This window comes from Strix uralensis, chromosome 2, assembly GCF_047716275.1.
Source record: "Strix uralensis isolate ZFMK-TIS-50842 chromosome 2, bStrUra1, whole genome shotgun sequence".
NCBI classification, from domain to species: domain Eukaryota; kingdom Metazoa; phylum Chordata; class Aves; order Strigiformes; family Strigidae; genus Strix; species Strix uralensis.
In genome coordinates, this window is record NC_133973.1 from 2699243 (window position 1) to 2723304 (window position 24062).

At 40.9% G+C, this 24062-nt stretch overlaps 1 protein-coding gene across 7 annotated transcripts in view; it reads right to left on the reverse strand.

Moving 5' to 3' along the window:
• The window catches only part of ZBTB20 (zinc finger and BTB domain containing 20), a 492314-nt gene extending 469290 nt beyond the window's left edge, over positions 1 to 23024 (reverse strand). For 4 of the 7 annotated variants that reach the window (XM_074852862.1, XM_074852854.1, XM_074852881.1 and 1 more), the window contains exon 1: positions 22957 to 23024. The gene's annotated coding sequence lies outside the window, so the exon portion shown is untranslated. Of the gene's footprint in view, positions 1 to 22228; positions 22341 to 22956 lie in introns of those variants that run through there. The other 3 variants (XM_074852875.1, XM_074852906.1, XM_074852889.1) reach the window with 3 other exon arrangements.
• Between the last annotated feature and the right edge of the window lie 1038 nt (positions 23025 to 24062).

Genomic DNA, 24062 nt, shown 5'->3' on the forward strand with positions numbered 1-24062 from the left:
GAACACTTTGCACGACTGTTCCCTTACAGCCCTTTGCACAAAGGCTGAAAAATGGTGTTTCCACTGCATAATAATCCCATGTCAGATACAACAGCACTACATTACTCTAGTACTGCGTTGGGTAAATTGTGACAGTAAGATCTAGGCAATGTAAGAAATTTTGTCCCAACAAAGCCAATCCCTTGCTTTTATACCCATCAACACTGCTGTGTATGAATCACCACCTACAGGGACTGAGAGTCTTCATAAAACAAACTCCAGAAGACCAATATCATGCCAACATACCATTTTCCAATCCAAAAACCAAAACCACACAAAAAGTCCTCAGACTCCCACATACCTTATCTCCATCTCCCCATTACACATACACACACACCCCCCCCCTTGGGATGTTCGTGTGTTGGCTTTCTGTCTTGAATGTGTAGACTGGGTTATAGTTATTTAACACCTAACCACCTGCAGTTACGTATGAGGCCTTGGCTATGTCTGTGTTCATCCTCTCCACTTACAGAGTGCTGGGATATTACTTTTATTTGCATCAGCAGGCCATTTGTGACCAATTTAGCTGTTGAGCTAACGTGCAAGGCCCTCATCCAAGCTGTGGGGTTACAATGGAGTCGGATCTTGTTACACAGCCTACTGCATCGTATGGTGCACCCTCTATTATATAACTATATAGTTTCCAAAGGTGACCCATAATTTGGTTACAAAGAGTCACGTTGCAGTTCAGTCAACATTTAAGGACTAGAAATTTGATGATTTACTTCCGGAAACTCATACTGAATCCATCCCAAACTGAACAACAAATTGTAAAAAGCAGTTTTACCATCTGAAACAAGCTATGGTAACAAACAAGTCAGGATGCACATCCATCACTCTCTTCTACCAGATAACTACGATGACTATCAAAGATTTCTATTTTTGTCCCAGAAAGTTAGGGAGCATGCTGGAGGATTTGATTGCTGTCATAATTGCAGATGGTTATGACATGAACCACAGTGAAAATGCTGAAGCTCTAGGTGGCCATCACTTCACCTTTACTCTCTTTCAATAGTAGAAAACAAACCCCAACAAATCAAACCAAAACAAACCTCTGCAACTCTAGTGGTTGTCATATCCGTTGAGATGCACTAAGTTTATCATGAATGAAGATCTGATCTAGGCAGGAAAAAAGTGAGAGACATCACTAACAGTATTTTGGAAGCTGTTATTTTACCCTCTGGGTGCAACTGAATATTTTCACGAGCTTATGAGCATGAATCTATTCTACCTGGAAAATATTTATGTCAGCATTTTCAAAGATGCTACTCTTTCAAAAGGTAATTATCTTCTAGTTTAGAATATCACATCTGAGAGTACTGCCCCCCAAATGAATAACTACCTCTGAAAAAATAAAAACAAAAATGCAATTTAAGTGTATCAGATGTACAGACAGAAATTCCATGTTAACTTTTATTTGATTGACTATTCATGAAGTGGACAAGAAACAGCTCTACAGAAAAGACACAAACAGTTCTGAATCTTCAAAGATCCAAAAAATCTTGAGGAGGTTCTAAAAGTTACTCGATTGTCTTAAAAGCCTGGGAATTTTTTAAAAAATCTCTGTTACGCTCCCAAGTACTTTTTAAGCTTTTCTATGCAATCATAAAAAATATATATATATTTTTTTTTTAAGCTAAGGCTATATGACCAACACCAAAAAAAAGTAAAATCACAGCATGTACAATAATGCTGTAATATTTGAAAGGAGCAACACTAAGTGTCATTATTCATCTAACACTTCACCATGAAATCCCTTTGGCTGATGTAGGGTTACTTTCCTCAAATATAGGCACTGCGTGAAAGCTCCTATGTAAGATTTTTCTCCATGTACTCTAGGCAAGGGGAAACCAATGCATTTATCAGGCAGACTGGAATTCTAAGTTACTGAAAAGGCTGGACTTTTTCTCAGAGCTGTGTGGCTTGTATCACACTTTGAAGCAGCTCAGCACAAAAATTCACCCCAGGCCCCAGATCCTGATGTCCCAAATTCCTACTAAGTCCCCATATTTAGTGTTTCTGGTTATATGCACCTAAAATCCCACAACCAGCTAGTAGAAAATATCAGGCACAGGGACTTGGGGGGTGTTTGGGCCGACTGCCTGGTTCTGTTTTGGAGCAAACTAAATATTACATAGACCATCGAATAGAGAGATGGAAATGAGTAAAACATCAAACAAAGGTTTATCCTTGTTGGTCTGAGGAGCCCACTCCAAGAAAAAAATTAACTGCTGACCTCTGTATCAAATGCACAGGAAACACTAGTAAGGATGCAATAATGATTTTACGAACACTACCATCACCAAAATTAAATATAAAAAAGTTTCACTTTCACAAACCTTGATTATCTGTAGACCACCTCAGGGGGATTATTTTTGTGTGTAGGTGGGCACGATTCATTGTCTTTGAAACTTTTAGTCAAAGATGTTTCTGAAGAATAAAAAAGGTGTACTAGATGTAATAAAGAAAAGGAATGTCCTGGTCTGGATATTTTTTTACTTTATGTAAAGTAAGTTCTCTTAGAAAACTAGACAAGACTGGTTCCAATTAGTCTTTTAGTTTTAGCCTAAAGGAGAATATTTTTGGATAATCTGAACACAGTTTGCTCAGCTGTTTTAAAGGACACATTTAAAGGTACATTTCTTTTCCTGAAATATTAATTGAAATTCATTTTGTAAGGACAAAATGAAAGAGTTTATTATTTAAAGCCAAAGAAATTAAAAGTAAAAAGTTGTATTAACTGAAAATTAAGCCTCAGGTCTTACTTTACACAAGAACAGAGATAAAAGCCTTTCTTTCAATCAGACCTATCAAAAATTGGAAGATCTGGTGAGGTTAGTGGTGGTGTAAGCCTGACAGAAATTAGCTTGGGTATCCTATAGACAAACAACTCTTATTTTGGCTGTATTTGAACAAAAGGGTCTTTTCATTACAGAACTAGAACATACAGAACAAGGTGACATAATATTTTCAAAATGATATAATGGAAAGGAAGTGTACCAATTTCAATGCTACTCTTCAGTTAGGTTTTGTAACGTGCCCAAGTTAGATATTATTTTATGGTCAAAGGGCTCCTTTTCTATAACTTTCTTTGCAATTATTAGCTAGGACTGTAATATTTGGTATTGCTACCAAGATGGTCTATGATTATGTAATGAGAGATCCCCTTTGTAATATCTGCGCAATTAGGCATAATTAAGTTTGTCAGGGGAACTTTAATTTCCTGATTTTTGAGTAAATAAAGAATCAACGTTAATATTGCACTAATCAGTACTAACAAACATTTAATTTGTTTTGTTTCAAAATCAGAGGTCACATTGTGAAACCATTTGATAGTATGCAACGAAAAAAACCCAACAAAATAAACAGAAGTTGGAATAAAGATAACTTGATATTAACTGGTACTTTGCTGTCCTACTGTTCCATTTGTTGAGTTGTCCTGAAGCCAACAAAATACCGGTAAGAATCAGGATACAAATATGACTTTCAGTACTCTCTGTTGTGGTCTTGGAGTGAATCGACATTTGTTTTTACCACACTGTGATAACATCACAGATGTTAGTAACATAAATGCCAGTATACCTTAAAGCTTTCTGTTTCAGAAACAAAGGTACTACCACTACGGCTGAATGAAAGTCTCAACTAGCTTCGGTAGACCATCTGTGGGCCAGGCACCAAGCAAGAGACAAAATTCATGTCTGATAGAAATCCCACATAAATATCAAGCTATTCATCACACATCCATCCAAGTAAGTAAAACTGAGTTTCAATCTGGAATTCCTAGGGATTCATATAATAAAGCTGTAACACACGATAAAAAATTCGCCATGAGATATGGGTTTACAGGGGGAAATTGGGAGTGCCGTGTTAATGGCTACCTGGAACAACATATCTATTCTCAGTCACAAGAGCTGGGACTGGCTGTTCAGGCACCACATCCAGCTCATGCATACATCTAGTGCTGATAATCATTCACAGTTTAAAAATAGGTATGAGAAAGGTAGTCACAGGGTTATAATGAATAGAATTTATGGGACATTACTCTCCCAAACTGCGGTTTCAATCTAAACACTACTCTGGGCTTGAGGTATCAAAATGTAACAACAATGCTCAGGGTCCCCATAACAGGATTATATCTTTTCTTTTCCTGCCTCATTTCTTCAAAAACACTAAAGCGGGAAATAGTTTTAACATTTAAATTATTGTCAATAGTCTTCAGAGTCAACACTGCGTCAAACATCCAAGAATTCTTGGATGCTAACTGCAAATAACCAAGTGTCAGCTCACCTCTAGTGCAATCTCTAATTAGAACCTCACAGTCAAGCAGGCTACAAGCTTTTTACCTCCTAAAATAAAGCTGTAATTTTGGAGCACAAGAAGTCAACCACCAGGGAAAAAACCATCAGCTTACCATAGTGCTAAAAGTCAGCTCAGTCTGACCCCTGTCTCAAAATATGAAGGACAGAAATTATATCATTTTCTGGAGAAGTCACAACATAACAACTTCTATGAGTTTTTGGTGTTGGGTACTTAATGATGTTGGAAGTTCTTTGGGATTACTTTATGGGCTACTCTTCCGAGAAAAGAAAAGTTATGTGCAAGACAAATGAAACCAAAAAGTTGACTTAACAGACTCTCAGCACTATCCACAGGTCTCAAAGCTCAAGACTATCCATCCCTATCTATGGCAAGAGCACCCTTTCAGAGGAACAAGAATATTTGCTTCACAATAGCTCAAAGGTGTTCAAATCCCTGCAAGATACTAACATTATATTCCATTCATTTTAATGGAAAATAGATGTCCAAATTCCCAAAGACAGCCCTTTTACCATTGGGCCCAAAGAAACAGATTACATGAAAATATCTTTTTATCACAAGAGAAGACAGGAAAAAAAATTCCAATTAAAATTGATGGAATTGATCGAAGAATGAAAGCCATCAAGGAACAGACAGGCAAAATGGGAAATAAAATAAGGGAAAAGTGCATAAAGTTATCTCAATTCCCTCAAGGAGTATAAAAAAACCTCCCTAAAAGAGTAAAAGAAGGTATTTCCAATTTGTTTTCTAACAGCTAAAAGGAGTGTAGATTAAAGACTAGGAAGCATGTTGAAGACTGTGGCAAAGGCAGACCATAAAGTTGGAAGTAAATACTGTAACTTGAGTTACTCCATTGTCACAATTAAATGGCCAGGAAGCACTCCAGTGTTTTAGGAGTAGCCATAAGCACCCTTAACTTCATGGATTTGCGTTTGAACTGAAGTCCCTTCAGCTCCAAAAGAATTCCTAGCCAATACTGCTTGGGCTAAAAAATAATTTCCTATAGCTGCAGTCTTTAGGCTTATCATAGCTATCTGCATACATCTGGGAAGAGCTGTTGACTGTGGCATGTAATAAAAAAAAACTACAGTAAAAAAACATAGTTGTTTTGCAGCCTTAATCCCACTCCTCTTAGTGTACCTTCATACTCGTAAGTCCCTCCTGCTAACTTAGCCTTTCAGGACTCAGTTGTCTTACGTGCACTCAAGACTAGATCAAGCCCTGGGAATTTCTGAGCGGAGCTCTGGACCTACAACCATCCCTGTGTGGACAAGGAAGTTCTCAGTGGATGAAGAGCAAACCATCCCATACAGTTACCATCCCACACATTCTCCCGCTGCGGCCAGGCTCTCAACCCACAGCAAGCTTCTTGGGACTTCTTGAAGTACCTGATAAATCCTTCTCACTCTTAAAGCAGTATGTGTACCCCCACCTTTGATAAAATGTCAATGAACAATTTAAATGAAGTGTTATTTGTGAAACAGATAGCTAGATTTTCACTTAACAGCACTACATGTAAAACCACACAGAGAGGGTCATACCAGCACATAGGCATGTTACCACTTTGCAGCCACGAGAGAGATTAAAAAAAAAAAAAAAAGCAGGGGGAAAAAAAAAAAAGCAGTAAGCTATAGAGAACCACTAAATATGCCAATGGCAAATATGAACAAAAGCGGCAGAAATTGTATGGTACTGGTAAATTAGTATATTTATCTCTTTTCAGCAACTGAAAGCATCTGAGGAACTCTGGCTTTTAGAGAGGTGCTCTTCATCCCCTTTAAACACCAAACCAAAACTCACACAGATGTGATTGATGAGATGGAGCCCCGACTGACAAATCTATAGGTGGCTTCAAAAGCAGAAATACATTTGACCCAAGACATCAGGTCTGCACCTACTGCAACATAAGTTACAGTAGAACTCTCCTCAGTCCCTCACAACGGTCCCAGGGGAGATTTTATTACATGTTGCTGCTGTTGCTTATATCTAGTTTGGCCAAGAGTCCATGAGTCATGATACCTCTATTTACAATGTCAGATACAGGAACCATCCAAAGGCATTTTTCAATTAGTGCTGCCCATCCAGGATCTGCCACTTAGAAACGTTTACATGAAAATAACAAATAGGAACATGTGATGCTTGAAAAATTAGACTCTAATTTCAATCTGCAAATGAAAAATTTAAACATTCTAAAACTTAGTAGGGAAGTGACAAGAGTACAATGATTTCAGTCCCTCATAAAAGACAGCAAAAAACGTACACTTTTGCCTACCTACTTACACAGGGAATGAGCAATGCTTTTGGGGCCTGATGAGAGAGATGCTGCTATCTGATGGAATCATTTGTCATCAGAAGCTAAAAAGAAAGTAATAAATGGAACGAGTTTTGAACATGAGTTTTCAATATTTTTAGGATCTAAAAACTGCCATTAAGTAGTCTGAGTATTCTATAATAAGGGTCTAACAAAAGCTAGCTATCTCACTCAGGTTTTCAATCCTAACTATTAAATCCAGACAGCCAGTTTCTTGCCCTACTGTTAATATTAAAGATACCAGTGTTACAAACTGGAGCTTAATGGTTAACACACATAAGAATATTCATTTATTTGACTTCAGGAGAAGTTGAAGAAAGCAACAGGAAACAAGTGCATGTACGTACCAAAGTAATACAAACCCCAGGATAATTCCTTAACAGTATAGTGTAGGCATTGTCAAAAATTGTTCAAGAAGTTAGGATGAATTCACATATGTCTCAAAAAGTGCAGACAATTCATTTCTGCAGACCCTTCAAGACGAGAAGTTCTTTTAAGTGAAACTACTGAAGCAGAACTCTGATGAGTTTGATGATCCTGAAAGTAAGATGTTTTTAGTGCTATCATTATCATTATTAAACGTAGCTGCAATAACAATTTAAATCTGTGTTCCAAACCTCCTAGATGCTCTTCAACATTAGACACCTTTGTGTCTTGAAGACACAGAAATAAGCTTACTAGTTGATTATGCGATAAAGAAAAGCTCCGCTTAACAAGACAGATGCAACCTCATTTTATCTTAATGATATCACCTTCAATGGAACACAAAAGGAACAATTGACAGCGGTGATTGAAACGTTTCTTTTAGAGGCTTGTAAATTCAGCTGTCCACTACAAGAGTCACCAAGTGAAGAAACAGAGGGAAAAATAAAAGAAAAAGTAACAGCATTGAACAGTGACATCAGTGCAGGTTGGCTAGCTGAACGTGACAAATGACCTCCTAATGGCCACAAGCATACAGACAATTAAATGTATACCCTTCTACACTGCTATTAATTCTGTACCAACATGAAAACAACAAATATCGGTGCAGTGTTACCAAAGATACCATCCAAGGACAAAGAGAAAAACATGAGAAAGATGTCTTTACTATTTGGTTAGACAACAAAAACAAAGTCGAAACAAGAATGTTTAAAACAATTTCTTCTGCTTCTGATATACAGCTGCTCAGGACTGTATTTCAACCACACTGAGTGAAAAAGGAACAACCAAACTTTTCCAAAACTGTACTGTAGAGCCTAAAGACAAAAATCACTCCGCTTTCACCCAACTCCAGTGAAAAAGGAAGACTGATGTCCCTGGTTCCCAGAGACATTTCGTGTTCCTCGCAGGAACAGGTGCCTCTACCTTTGCATCAACAAGTATCGTGAAACCTGCACTGAGAACAAGAAGGACTTTGATCAAAAACTAGCACACATTTTACTCTGCAAGGAACTTTACAGAGAGGTACTAAATTTACAAAAGCAGTTGAAGGAGGTTTCAGAGGGACTTGACAGATTACAGGCTGATGACACTGCCGTTACAGCCTCAGTGGAAATGTGGTTTGATCTAATTAACAACAAAGAACTAGAACCACTGAAGAACAAAATTAAAAAATTATTCAAAGACGTTTGGAAGCTTTCCATTTCATAGCCACCAGGACTGATTCCCAACACAGACGGATGGGATTAAACCCAGGATAGGATGTGGAGGTTGGGACAGGCACAGAACATATTCCAGATATCGCAAACCTTCTAAGATTAAAAACTGAAGATCCATTATTTTTGCCCTAAATATGTAATTACAAAATGGATTTGATAGAACACAATTAATTTAATCATGCAGGTGGAAAATACAGATGTTAAATTAGGGCAGACAAGATGGCTGAACTTAGAAATGCCAGATTTTAGAACAGATACATTTCTGTCCAGCCAACTCAGCATCACTTTTTACACATTTTTAGCTTATTCATATCACTTTGATTGAAACTGTGTAACAGCGTAGGTGCTAAAATCAAAGAATCTGGTGAAGTGCACTGATATGCAGAGTTAGATATAAAGCCTCATAGACCTAACTTTTTTCACAGGCTATGGAGACCATAAGGATGTTCTTAGTTTTTAATTACAGAATCACACAATTTACATTTTAGGTAATGTGGCTTTTTCTGTTTAAGGAATAAATATGCCCGTAAAATAAACATGTGTGCACTGTTTCAGTGGATAAAATACTACATTTGAGTGTTTTCTCTGACAGGCTTTTGCAGAAACAACCAAAAAAGTCATGCTGGGGAGAAAAATTCAACTCTGATACGTTGGCTGCTGTTTCCACATACAAATTTTCTCTCCACACCCAATAGAGAACACATACCTCAGCTGAACAATTGTGAGCATATGTTAGCTATGCCAATATCCTGTGGAAAGTAACAAAAGGCTTCAACTTATTTTTAACTGAGAGAAGTGCATAACGAAGAAAGTTTGTGCTTTAGAATTTCAAGTCAGATTTGGGATTACTGTATTTCCCTCCTTGGGAAGTTGTATGATTACTAATCTTATAATTAAAAAAGTAAAAGTTAATGAGGAAACATGTTAACATCAGATGATTTACGTGCCTATTAATATTACAAGTGTATTGGGAAAAAAAAGGGGGAAAAGGAAAAACCCATTGTGTAATCCAGTTCTGATGAAATACCGGACAATTTTGAGACTGATAAAGTGAGTCACTGCCAACTGACTCAGCATGACAACAGGAGTTCATTGTTGCCTTCGGACTGAAGGAAGCAAACAGCCAGTTGGTTCAAACTGGATTTGTTCTTTCGCTAAAATGTGATCTTTCCACCATCTTCTAGTTCTCCTTTGGCGTCTTCCATCAGACCCTCTAGTGTCTCCAGTACATACCGCATTTATTAAGCCCTGAACTATTCAGCTACAGTCAGATACAACACACATTAAGCCCTCAGATGCAGCATGTTACAAAATTAACTTAAAAGGCTGGAATACAGCTCCATTTTTAAGTCCCAGTATATTTATATTTCACATATGGTTTTCGCTAGGCTATTCACAGGGGGGACTATAAAGCATCTCAACATGTGAGGTACTCTTGTAAACTCCACTATGTCCTCAGTTGCACTTACTGTCCTCAGGCATGGGGGATGTTGTACTGCAAGTATTAATATGGATATACGTGCCGCTCGTTACATCCACATCTCCCCCTCCCTGCTTGTAGGTTTGGCAACAGCAGGATGGCTGAATTCAGTTCAAAAAGTGGAATTCCTGTTTGTCTCCAAGGCTTTCCAAAGATCGCCTTCTGCCAGATACTGCAACTTCCCCCGGCACCCTCTGCAGTTCACAAAACAAGGGGAGCTCAGCAGCTCCCATGGGATTTGGGACCCCACACAGTCTGGGCAACGGAACTAAACAAACTATACTGCCACCGTCCTTGAGATCTCTCAGGACTGGAGCTACATGAGAAGGGTTTTTTAAAATATTGTAATAAGGTGGATTCATACTGTCCATACACAGGACTGACCAAGAGGAAGGTTCACCTGTTGCGTAACATCCTATAAAGTATACAGAGTAATGTTACAAAATCTGCTTTGTGGCTCTTTTCCTTCAATATGCTCAAATCTTAGTCTCATCGTTCATTATTTTCTGCTTTTCTCATTAAAGCCGCTTCTCCTGAAGTCTGTCAGAAATGTGAAAATCCTTTTTTTTTCCAAAATAGATTATTAGAATCTTAAAAGTTTACTGATTTAACTGCATCTTATGAGAGAATCCTGGCAATAAATTATTTTTGAGAAGAAACAAGCAACAAGAAAGGTCCATACTTGTTCAGGCAGCTAAAACATCCCCAGCCATTGTAACTTTTTAAAAAGCATATTTTGCCAAAAGAAACTATGCCACATCAAAAATGATCATGCCAGGAGAAGGAAACTCCTTATAACTGAAGGACAAGACTGGTAATTAACAAATCTGGGTTATATTCATGATAACTTGGCAGGTGACTTAGTCAAAGCCAGTCAACATCTCTAAATCTGAGTTCATCCGTCAGTGGAAGAGGCTACTAGTGCTCCCCTATTTCAGGAGGGTGTCTTAAAGCTTAATTAATTGATGTTCATAAAGCACTCAGATTCTCAGATGAGAGGCATCAGAGAACACCAAAGTATTATTAATCTTAGGTGCCAAAAAATTATCCCTGCTCTTGCATGAAACAACTCTGAAATATTTGTAATTTCTATGGTAGCAATATCCCCAGTTCAGTTTGCAAATCATGAGAGTTATCAAAGTAAAATAAATGTCTGGTCATCAGAGTAAACAAAGACATCATTTTACAAGTCCAATCTAAATTGTAGAGATAATCAATATGAGAATAGCAGTGCCCACAATGAAACCTGTATTAATTATGAAGAGAGTTTATGAAAGAAATTAATCATTATTATGGAGTTCGCTGTAGGAATTTAATAGCATGAGCCAATTCTACATGACTCTTATGATGCTTGAGGTCAAATATGCTGAGTTTGAAATAAACTTTAATCTACTCTGAACTAACTTTGTATAAAAAAAGAAAGCTTCTCATAAGTTCCACAGTACTGCCCAAAATAACAAATCTACTCTACCCCATAAGTGCGTGTGGTCTGATATGCCATCCTGAAAATAGATTCTAATGTCTTTCTTCCCCCTCCCTTTTTTTTGTTTAAATTGGTGCTATAGGAAAATTATATACACTGATTGCAAGAGAAAATTAGATATGGGAGGTAACCAATACATTTTTAAGCTTACTTTGTATTTTTTTTTCCTTAAGTAAACCACCCTTCCAAAATAAATACAGCAATGTTTATGGAAATAAAGAAACAAATTATAACAATTTTAGGTAGCATACCGCAGTCAAATAAATACCATTTTCTAATAAAACAAACTGGAAGAAACCCTAATAGAACTTAACCCGTAGTAACCAAAACAAAAACTCAAGAGACTTTCTGTTCCAAAATCAGAGCTGTTCTTGAGAGCTAAAGATTCATATCCATTGGTCAACTTCAGCATTAATCAATTAATCCTTTTTGTAAGATTATAAATTCTCCGTGGAGAGGCTATGACTGGAAGTGTTGAAAATGCTCAGTGTTGGCTTAATTCCATCTCCAGTCAAGTCAAGTCCCAGTTGTCTTCAAAGGAAGAAGAGCTAGACTGATGCTGAGAGCTTTTGAAAAGCCTATCCTTTGTATTTATTTGCCTTTGTGAAGTACTTTGTAAAACAAATAAAAGCAGGAAGACGTAAGTAATGAGCCCATCATACCTCTGAGGTCCAGGCATTGCAAGAACTCCCTGGGTCAGAAGTAGATAGAGAATTCTTGGGCGGGTTCTTGTTTGGGTGCTTCTGAGCGTGTGTGTGTTCATGAGGGGAAGGAAGGTAAGCCACTGGGATACAGCCAAGTCAAAAAGGTTGGCTACCCCTACAAGTGCACAGAGAGGTGCAGCAGAAACAGAATCTTCCTGCTTTTGCAAAATATGGGATTAGCCATTTTGGAGACTACTAATAACATATGCGAAGCTTACAATACTGTCAGTAACAATCAGGTGTGCAAAAGGAAGAATGAACTTAAAATTTTACAAGAACAAATGGTCTCCAATTAAAATAGTCCAAAAGAGCTCAGTATGAATATTTCTCTGAGCTTCCTGTGTCGATGCCATAGGATTTCTTTGTAGTTGTACAATTCTGCAAGCTAAAATTCTCTTGGCAACTACAGACTTCCTTACTTCTGATCTCATCACACACAGATGGCTCAGGCTTGTAAAATATTATTAGGGGACGTGTTGGAGTGGCCTGAACATGGGTCACTCCAGCAGCGTAATCTGACTCTAACAATTTCTCTGGACTTGTATAACCTTGAGTTCTGCCATTGTTTCCCAAACTGCAAAATAGGAAGAAAGTCTACCTCCTCATGAAGCAATGAGAACGTGTGAATTAATATACGTACCACTCTATAAAAAAGGAAAAGCGTTACTGCTATTTGGGGAGAGTAAGACAGGGTCATGTGGGCTTCAGTTTTATTCTCTTCTCTGAAACAAGCACCGACACAGATATAAATAGTGCCTGCAGAAAAGCAAGGGGTGATCTTCTGCTTGTTTTTTTAAACAATTTGAGCTTTTGCATGTAAAGTCTGTTTAGAAGATATTTGAATAGTTTGATAATTAAACCAAAAATCTTTAGTTCTGAAAGTATTAACATTTACCAGAGTAGATTTTTTTTCAGTCGTGTCATAAATTCACAGTATTTACCCACCAGTTCTGGTTTTCATAACAAGACTGTGGTTTTTATTTTGATCACTGGTTAATTTATTGCTGCAGCACATCATTTTGCTTTTCTTTTGGAGGTTCTGAGGAAAAGTAATTCTTTACAGACACTGTTCAGATGGTATTTTTCAATTAAAAACACTTAAAGCAGAAAGGAACGGTTGTCTGGTGGGGGACTGAAGATCAGAGTTCAATGCTTGGCTCTACAATAGACTCCCTGGGGAAATTTTCAAAGGCACAAATGGCAGGTTGGCACATCACTCCCATGCTTGCTTTAGTGGGAGTTGGTTGCCTCTGAAAACCTCTCCTTCCTTTCCCTGGATTATCCCGATCAAGTCACTAAATCTTTCTGTGTCTTGGTCTGCAGCCACTGTAGTGGGAATTCTAATATTTTCTTTCCCTCACCTTTTGCCTGACTTGCCTATTTAACTATAAGCTTCCTGAGACAGTGCCTCTGTTTTGCAGTATGTAAAATACCCCGCACCAGTGGATGGGGCACTGATCTCATCTGGGACTCCTACTTTGTTGGAATACATACATGCAAATAACGTTGATACTAATTGGGAACCTGGAGAGCATTAATTTAAATGGCTTTCCCAAAGCCCGGGTTATCATGCTTTCCAGGAGCAGGACTGCATTGCTAAAAGGCACCAGATTACCAGCCCAAGAGAATGGCATCCACAGAACAGGTGCAGGAGAGCAAGATGGGGTAAATGTCTCCCACGTGGCACCAAGAAGATGACCCATTCATTGAAAAGGGGGATTACTAACCTCAGTCTCTCATTTCTGGTAAATTCACTGTAGGCCATCCTGTTCCATTTAAATCTACATTCTTTGACTGAAATGTTACATTTTACTGGAACAAAAAGTGAAACCTAAACAAGTGTCCACAAAGCTTTTCAGAAAACAAATCGTGAACCTGAGTATGCATTTGCACCCCAAGAGTCCAGGTACTCAGCCACTGGGGTAACAACAGTTCCATCTTATTTATCTTGCAAGTCAGGACTAGGCAAGACGATTTTTATTTTCAAAACACAAATGTAAAACTCTCAAAACTGGGACATGTGGAAACACTTAAAGGGCAAGAATGACAATATAGTGAATAAATGTGCCTAACAAGTAAATTCAAGGAAATATTGATCTGTATTTGTTTATTCAAAAAGTGGAGTGCCCCACAGATTTATTCAAATAAAACTGATCATTATTTTTTCTACTCTACTGAACTTAAATGCAGTGTGACCACGAGCAAAGATAAAACACAATTCATATTCTATGCGCACTCATTAATTACCTACTGCCCTACCAGGAATTACCAAGTTTGCCAAATGAGATGAGGATAGGGCTCATTATATTCCAAAACACCACCACTGAGCAATGACGTCTTTCAGATACCCACTAGTAGTTAAACTAGGCTTTTTACTTTTGTCCTATTGCATAAATTATTCTTTAAGCCATTCATCTTTCTCAACGGTCTCTTTATGGCTATAACCAAGATCCTAATTTTTGTGGGTGAATTTTTTTCCTCGAGTTGACTCAACTAAAGCCAGCAGCATTACAGTAGGAATTATTTTTTATATAAGGCATTCATAAAGCTAATGCATATCTTTATGTGCAAGGCACATCCTCTGTTTCTTTCTGCATCATCCAGTTTGTATCATCCATGCAATCAGCCCAGTATGCAATACAAGACAGAATTCCTACCCTAGATGTAAATAATTCAGGAAAGTTTGTAACTCCTCAGGGAGATTTACTCACAGATCACCTGTTCACAGAGTTTAGAGATGTCAGAAGAGTTCCAGGATTATTACAGAACAACGATGGGAAAGGTTGTAACAAAATATCAATATTATTACAGCACTGAACTGAAACTGGCTTTGATTTTGGATAAATTAACAAACTTCAAAGGGATTGGTCTAAATCTGCCAGTGGAGGAATGTTGTTTGATTGCATCATGTACTGGGATGCTGCTGCAGTCGGATCCAGAAAGAATGACGCATCACAGTCTGACATGGCTCTGATAATAGATAAGTAAACTGTAGGATTGCCAAATGAAGAGGTCAAAAAAAAAAAAAAAAATCTCAACAAAAACAAAAGAGCTGATAAAGCAAATTACACCAACAGAATTTGCAGTGCAACGCGAACAAAAGAAACCCAAACAAACCCCATCCCTATTACTGATGGGATGCCCCTGTGTCCCACATGGCATCATTGCAAATGGATTCTGCAGAGAGCGAGAAAGACACAAGCACGCAGCTCTGCGGTAACAGCAGCCCACACAAAATACCACCATTTGCCAACAGAGAGACCTTGACTTACGGGCCGTGCGCCTCCATTTCTGTTCTACTGATCCACGAAATCAGTCACTCCTTAAGGTGGGTTCATAATCACAGGTGACAAAAACCCAACCTTTTCTGTTTGCGACAACCCTTGTATTTTCCTCCCAAAGGCAAAGTATGCTAAGGACATTCTTTATATGTCCAGAGGCCAACAGACTGTCACTTTCTTTACACAGTGTACCACATGTATCTAGGACATAGAAAGGATTATTTAAAACTCTAAAGGAGACATTTATACTCAGTACATTTCCAAAATAAGGATGGCAAGTCGCTGAAATAACTTATTTAAAACTTTTTCTCAAGTACAGAGTGATAGAATTAGAGTAAAATCATCTAGAAGGGGCTGGAAACACTTCCTCATGAAGTCTTAAACATCACTTCTAGTGACATTAACTTGAGCTACACGTCCCATCGGAGAGCAAGTGTCAGCAAAGTAAATGCATTAGTTAAAGCTTAATAGTAGTTTGGTGTTCAATATCCTGAAATATTTAATATGTTTTTTTCCCAAAGTAAACTGTTATTCAGTTTTAATGAAGACATTAACCTGCTTGATTTGTAAGCTCCTGTGGGAAGTCAGTCTAAAACACTGTCACAAGAGGTAGGCAGAAGTAACAAGAGCTGTGACAGGAAATCAAGCACATTTTAAATGTTAAAAAAGCAGCCAGAAAATGAGTCTCAATATGCTCTTGTTTTCTTTTAGTTTTGTTTATTTTTTGGTAATATGATTTCTGCCCTTTAAAAGATGCCAATTAAGGCTGGTTATAACGTAGTCTGCACGTAACTGTGGGTATTGAAATCTATGTGAGTTTTCACCAACTATTTTGTAAACAAGAAGTGGTAGAATACAGACTCAAAAAAAAAGTTTGGGTCAGATTCTGAACTTCGAGACACTTTTCAGTTTCCAGCATTGTAGGATGACAGCTTCAAACTGGAATCCACTGTTACACTTTTAGTTACAGTTTGAATTTTCCGGACTGACTTTGGATGCAGTCTACATTTCATGGTAACAGCCGGTTTTGTGAGTTTTCAGCTTGAAATGATAGTCATACAACAAGATGAGCAAAAATGGTGAGACCCCAAGCAACTAAGGTAGGTGTGTACTCTTCCTGAAACACATATTGGTGGTTTGACAAGGGAGACAAGCTGGCTGCTTTGTTTCACAGTAGCTGCGTTTAGTTCATGCTGTCAAGCATGGATTCTGACACTTAACAGTATTAATATTGCTATTTCTATTAATATAATTAGCACTTCTATAAATAATAGCTAAAGCTGCCATAGCTAAGTATATTACTGCAATCAAGCACCATCAGGCCCTTCTTCGTTACACACCTCCTGGAAACACAAGCTGATTGATCTCAACAAGAAGACAGCCACTGAGCAACGCTGTTGATTCTAGCGGCCCAGCTAAGAGCAGCTACCACCACACAGAAGACTCTCCTAAACAACTAGTTTGTATGTGTGAGACTAAAGTTTCTCACCAGTCTTGCACCTGCCAATGTTTGAATGCTATAAATAGGGACTCTTCAGCCACACGATAAAAAAAACCTCGCATTGAGTTCAGCGGGTGTTATTCATACACTACAATGGGGGAGAAGTCCTACGAATGTTTTGGAGATAAACTGGACCCAACCTTTAAATTCCAACTAAATAGCACAGAGATTTTATTTATTTACTTTACAGCTAGGAAACAGGAAATTGCTTAACAAAACAGATACTGCTTCTTCCTGGGAAGAACAGCAGCACCTGCTATTTCAATCCCTAATGTCAGCGTTACGCTTAAAAATACTGAAGAACGACAACTTTTAGTGGCCCAAACACCAAAACTTCAGGCACTGCCACTCTGCTTCAAAGAACTCTGCCCTTGTTTCACTATGCCTAAAAGCTGTAACTTCTACATGAGTTTTGAGGGTGTTTGGTATCTAACTTGAGGTAGTCATGCTTAATGACTGCGACTTATAACTACCATGAGTGGGAGAGGGAAGCGTACAGACCCAGCAGTGCTGGTGGTGGAAATAAAGCCCCAGGGTCTCAAAAGACTCATGCAAAAATATAAATAGTTAAAAATTATCAGCAGTTTTTGAAACAGTGGGTATTTTCTGCTTTCTTCATCTTCCATAAAGAGATGTGGTTTAACACCACATAAAGATTTTCTGATGGCCGATATTTACAGTGTCTGGAAATAGAAAGTGTTACGTATAAGAAAAGCAGCCTAGCTTTCTGACCACAGTTTGTCACAAAAATGCCTTAAAAGTTTTAAGTTCTTAAGCTTTAGTCAAATGGATGTGCTAAAGGTCGTATGGGGAATTAAGTCATTTCTGTGTATAATTAGTATTGGGTGCGAGACATGCACATTTTTGAATCCTCTAAGTTCTTCCAGAAACACTACTTGCTAGCTGCAGTACTTGAAAACTTGAAGTGGTAAAGAGGATACTACAATTCCAGAGAAGCTTTGAACTCCTGTACGACTAACGCAGCTCACTTTGTATGAGGCCAAAGCACTCACACAGCGCTACGTGTTTCGGTAATATCAATGCCAAAATCATTCCTGTATAATTCCACTGATGTCACTTCAGTTATTTCAAAGAGGAAATTCATGTCTAAGCCACGTTCTGTTTTCTGATGCAAACCCAGAAGAACTACACCAAAGTCTATAAAGCTACTGACACTGGCATTTATCGTCAAACCAAATAGCCAATGGAATAATTGGCACCTACCATTTGAAATTATTACTTGAGATATTATACATAACCGTAACAGCAGCATTTTGGAATTCTCTGTGTACATACCTTTGCAAATATTTGTGATGACAGCACATGGTATTATTCCCGTTACACAGATAGGAAACAAAGACTGAGCAATTTTCCCTAAAGTCAAATATGCTATTCGTGGCAGAGCAGAGCTTCACGAGTCCCAAGTCTTAAGCCAGGAACCAAAACCAGTAAACAAGTACTCAGTCTTCAGTATGCTTTCATGAAGATATAAGAAGCTAGAACGGGGCTGGACCCCATATTTGATGAAAACAATAAGGAAAGCTGAAGGAGTAGTTATTCCTTTGAATAAGTAGTAAAAGCATCAGACTCAGAACTTCCCCGGGTATTGTGAGAAAATTTGATTACAAAGTGTTGTATTTTGGTATTCCTTGAGGCACCTTTCGTGAATACCTGGGGAAATCAGGTAGAATCTGAGATCCACTGGTATCGCTAAGCGCAAGATAACCTACATCCTGAAATCTTTTCTTGTTCTGCTCACCCTGCTCAGGGCACAAAGTATGGGACTTCACAAAGCAATACAGACCTTCCAAAATCACCTCTGGCTGTGAAAACCTGTCAATGGCAACTGTTTTCTTTTGCTTCAGAAATGCCCAGTGATTCATCTCACTATATACCGCTCATGAAAATTAAAGAACTGAATTTTGTTTTGTTTGAGTTGCTCTGATATCCAAGATCAAGGGTCAGCATGACTACGGAAGGGTAAACAAACAAAGTTTACTAAGAGCTGCCAATCTGAGACACTATATTGTTTTTCTTTTGTTTTTCAATACCGTAATGATTTGTGCACACTTTCTGCAAGAGCTGGCCTCTTCAGAGAGCTTAAACTGCTGGTAAGATTTCTTGCACTACTATGTATGCAATTACAGATGAATTCTGCTTACTTAACATTAATTTGGTACTTTGAACAAATTAAAAATAATTATTTTTCCCCATAGCATCTTCTACATTAATATCTGCAGTCACTCTGGAATCTTAATGAGCTAAACTTTGTAAGTTCTGTCCATACTTGGCTAGAGGACAGCCTTCTCCTTCATGATATACATGCAACCGTTTGGGAACAGTTTGCAAATCTAAAATCCCACCTCGCTTGAAGGGATTTACAGCCTCACATGACAAACTATACTGAACAATACTGAGGCCCTGTGAAAAATAAACAAAACCAACACATTTATTTTCTAATACCAAGATGGAAATAGTAAGTCTTGAGGGCCACCTGGAATTTGACCAAGGTTACCCAGCAAGGATCAAATCCTATTTGTCTTAGGCAGGCAGTCCTGCTGAAATCAAATAAGCCTACAGCACAGATCAGTATACTAGGGCTATGGTTTAACCTCTGAGGCATGCTATAAATCCTGTGCCGTAAAATAGGTGCTATGGATTAATTTCTAATCCCAAATTATAAATCCTCATTGAAGAGCTGAAAACCCAATTCCCCTCACAGATTTAAATAACAAGGATAGACCCATGCTGAGATCTTTTAAGACTTTAGTTTTAAAATATCAAAAAATATTTTCCAGGATACTCAATTAGTGCACTGACAATTAAACCACGCTGTTTGAGGTAACAGAACAAATCATACACTATGACACAGCATCTTTTTTTTTTTTTTTTTTTTTCAATCTGCCCTGCATATCTAGTCACTAATTTACCCAATAAATTAATTCCACAAGTGGCTCTCCGAGTCATCAGTTTGAATTATCAAGTTTCTGCTGTATTTCCAAAACAATGCCAGGCATGCATGTGCGTAGGAGGGATGGGACAATGAAGCCAATAGGTGCAGCTGTGGCCTGGGAGGCAGAAGGTCTGTTCAAACTCTTGTCACTGACTTCTCTTTGACATTGGGAAGTCATTTCAGTGCTGTTTAATTCAGGGTCCTTCTAGCATATAATATTTTAGCAATGAAGTCACTCCCCAAACATTTGGAAGGCAAACACAAGCCCTCATGAACTATGAAATTTTCTTTTTCCCTCAAATTCAGAAAGACGGGGGGGCGGGGGGGCAGGGTGTGTGCATGCCAGTCTGTTTGGATTTCTTGCCTTTGTATCTTCCCCATGTGTAAAACAGAAAAAATCTCAACCTTCAGAAAGCCTCTTTATGCAAGTACAGGTGAAAGACCTCTGTAAATTCAGACTATTGAATGAGCTAGTTGGTATCTTGTACATCTGGCATCGCTGTCACACGGGATCTGAACTGCTCTCCTCTTTAGTCTGAATGCTAGCGACCCTGATTTTAAAGCAGGGGGCTTAGGATTCCATTCCTAACATTACAACGTAGTAACAGCAACCACAAAATCCTTGGCCAGAAGGACTTTTTTTTTTTTTTTTTTTTTTTTTTTTTTGTGCTAATACAACAAACAAGCTACGTTTTAAGACTTATAAACAATTTCATTTTGGAAGCCACAAGGCATCCATATCTTTAACAACTGACTAGTCACAGATTCTACATGCTATCAGAAAGTTTTCTTCTGATAGAAATGAGGATTTTTTTAAAACACCTACAGATTAAATGATGAGATTTAAAATAATGCTAAAATCTTCTGTAATGTTCTTCCTGCATTACAAATGGACTATTAAATCAGTGAAGTGCCAATCAAATGCTTTTGTACTTTGAAAGAAAGGTTTAAATAACAAAAGCAGTTTTTCAGGCCTCTCTCTCCCTCGGTAGTCAGTGTCACCTATGCACTAATTACAACATATTTACTCTCTTTTCTAGTAAGATCACAATTGAATAGATTTTTCAGAACATGATTTTAAAGAAAAGTTGCAATCAGAGGCTCGTGGATTCTGGCTCTTATTAATCTAGCTTGTCTAAGAAAAATACAGTGTTGTGCAGTAAACTTCAAGATATATGACAGGATTGAATAATAACAGCTCTGGATTCAGTCTCCAGCTTTAAAAATCAACTCACTGCATGACCTCGGGTGAACCATTAATTAACTAGGGCCAAATCCTCTGTGGACTAAACACAATGGAACTAGCCAGTTTGTACAAGCCAAAGATCTGGCCCCAAGTTTCCAGAAGTTTTGATTCGGGCTGGCCAAATACTGGAATTTTCATCCTATAAAAAATAATGTTGTGTTTCAGGGTAAGAAGTAAAGCTCTCACATCCTTTCTGGAATAAAAATTCCAAGCAATTCCTTTAAAGGGGGGCAAAGAAAAACAAACAAACAAACAAAAAAAAGGTGGAGGTCTCTCAGGAGAAGATTTTGTTAAGGGTGCTTTCACCCTGCAAGCAGAAAGTGGAATTGTCAGAAGTCTTCAAGGCAGGTAGCCATGAACCATCACTTTAACTTTCTGGTCAGAAAAATCCAACTTTTTTTCCAGTAAAACTGGAACTTTCCTGCAGAAAACTGCAACTTCACAAATACCACATTTTCCACTGGGGTGGGAAGGATCCTCCCCATCAGCTCTAATATTGTGTACGCAGAGCATCTACTGAAGGCAGCCTGGCTGCTAAAAGAGCTCTTGCCTCTGAGGGTTTTTTGTGTGAGAGAAGGATGACACTACTTCCCTACCGTAGATTTATTTTTGTCTTGAGTTACTTTTGTGCAGAGCACCCTAAGATTCACAGACACTAAATGATTCTGAATTTCTACAACATTAGCCCCGTAATTTCAAAGACATCATTTCTGTATGAGAGCACATCCCAGGCATTCAGAAAGACCCAGGAAGGTGTTTGGATTTCAGGACTGTTACACAGTTGTAAATAACCCCAGGTTTTATAGAGATACTTTTTCCTCCGAAATAATTACTTTGATCTGAGACTCTAGCTTCAGGCTCTGTATATTAGTTCATTTTACTAAACCGTGACTCTTTACTTCTTAAAATTTCTCGTTTGCCATTCAGCGAAGAGGACTACAAGACTGACAAGGGGGCATTTAACCTGAAAAATACAAGATTTACTCGGCTACCAAAGGAAGCAAAGTCTGGATAACACGACCGGCGGTAAGGCAGCCCGTTTTCTAGCTCCCTCGCTGCAACGACTAGCACATTCATTTGTACTCCGATTTATAAATGTGAGAACACTCCCTACTGACAGGGCTAAAGAAACCCGGGTACGAGACCCTGCCATCTTGGCATAAACAGACGTCTGGCACTGGAAGGACAAGCGACCGATTGCTTTTAAAGCCACCGCCGGCCCCGCGCTATAAAGTATCCCGATGGCTCGCTCAGGTAGAAACGCGCTGCCAACCTCAGCGAGGATCCCCGTGCCTCTTTTTCCCCGCGAGCCCGAAGGGACGGCATAAAAAAAGCAGCTGAGCTCATCGGTGTCGGGAGGACGATCAACTCCTCCCCGGCCCGGCTCTCCCCCGCCGCCCCACCCCTCATCCCGGGGATCCCGCCCGACGGACGGCGCGGTACCGGGGGCCGCCCCGCAGCCGGCACCGCCGCGGCCGCTCCAGACACCTCCTTGAGCATCGCACCCCCCCCGACCCGGTCTCCCTCCCCGGGAGGCGCTTTGCATTCACAAAAGGGCGCTGGCAACTTTTCTCAGCGGCCGGGCCAGCGGCCCTTTCCGCTGGGGAAGGGGGGGGGGGGGGGTATGTTGGTGCCAACTCTCCCTCCGGGGAGCGGCGCTGCGGCTACGCGGGGTGGCCCTGCCGGCTCGGAAACTTTTTTGGGGACGGGAAAAAAGCTCCGCGAAGCCCAAGGAGGGGGGGGGTACGAGCTCTCCCTCCCCGGCGGGACGCGGCGGGGGGGGGGGGGGGCAGCCCCCCTTGGCGCGCGCCCAGCCCCTCAGGGCCGGCGGTCGGGACCCAACGGCCGGCGCGCGCGCACCGGGCGAAACCGCTGCGCCCGGGCGCCCCCCCCGCCCAGCCTGCCCGCCGCTCGGCGGGGACCGGCCGGCCCAGCCCCCGGGAGGCGGCGCCCCCCGGCCGCCCCGCCCCTAACCCCCCGCTGACCCCGGAAACGCGGTACCTCTCTCATCTTCTCCCTTCCCCTCGCGCAACAGCTCGACACTTTCACAGGCAGCCGCCGCCGCCTCGCCAGCCCCCTCATTGGCCCCCCCGCCCCGCCGGCCTGTCCCCATTGGCTCACAGCCCCGCCGGCCTGTTCCCATTGGCTCACAGCCCCGCCACTCCTGGGCGAGCCTCGCCCCCTCAGCCGCTGCCTGGGCCCGCCCCCCTCCTCGAGACTCATTACTAATTTTCTATTGGCAAAGCCGCGTTCCCCGGCCCGCTACGCGCCGCTCCTATTGGAAGGCGCAAGTGTTGGTCAAGCGCATGGCCGCCTCTCATTGGCCGGCGGTTAGAACGATAGCGGCCGCCTTCGCCGCTCTAGAGCTGTGACTGGTTCTACGGAGGCGTCACTCTCTCCGGCGGCTGCGTCTCGATTGGCCGCCGCGAGCGCCTCCGCCCTCAAGCAGCATGTTTGGTTGCGCACCCCCTTCCCTCCCCCCCCCCCGCCTTCTACGCATTTCTATTTCCCGCTTTATTTATTTATTTTCCCCATAAACTTAAATGACCCCTGAGGGGCGGGGCAAGGCGGGGCCCGGTGGGTCCGGACGGCCAATAGGAAAGAAGGAGAGGGGCGGAGCCATCGAGCGCCCGGGCCAATGGGAGCGCAGCAGACAGGCCGCGCTTGGCTCGCCGCCGGCCAATGGGACGCTGCCGTCCGCCCCCGCCCGGTGCCGCCGGTGCGTCCCAGCCCGCGCGTGGGGTCGGGCCAGCGGCCGCCGCAGGGACAAGGGTGGGGGGGGGCGGGGGGAAGAGAGGGATGGTGGCGGCCCGGCCGGCAGGGAGCTGCTCGCTCGCCTCACGCAGCGGCGCCGGCCGGCGCGGGTGTGGGAGGAAGGGACGCATAATCCTTTCCTTCCTCACGACGGGGCGAGCGGCACGCAGGGCCCGGGGGATGACCTCCCCCCGCCTTCCCGCCCCACGCTTGCTGGGGCGTTCCTCAGCGTCGGGCGCCTGAGGGAAGCTCCCCCCCCCGCCCCGCCGCCGCCTTTCCCGCCGCGGCGGATTTTCTCGGCTTGCCCCGGTTTTTAACTCGGCTTTGGAGCCCGGGAAGGGAGGTGAGGTCAT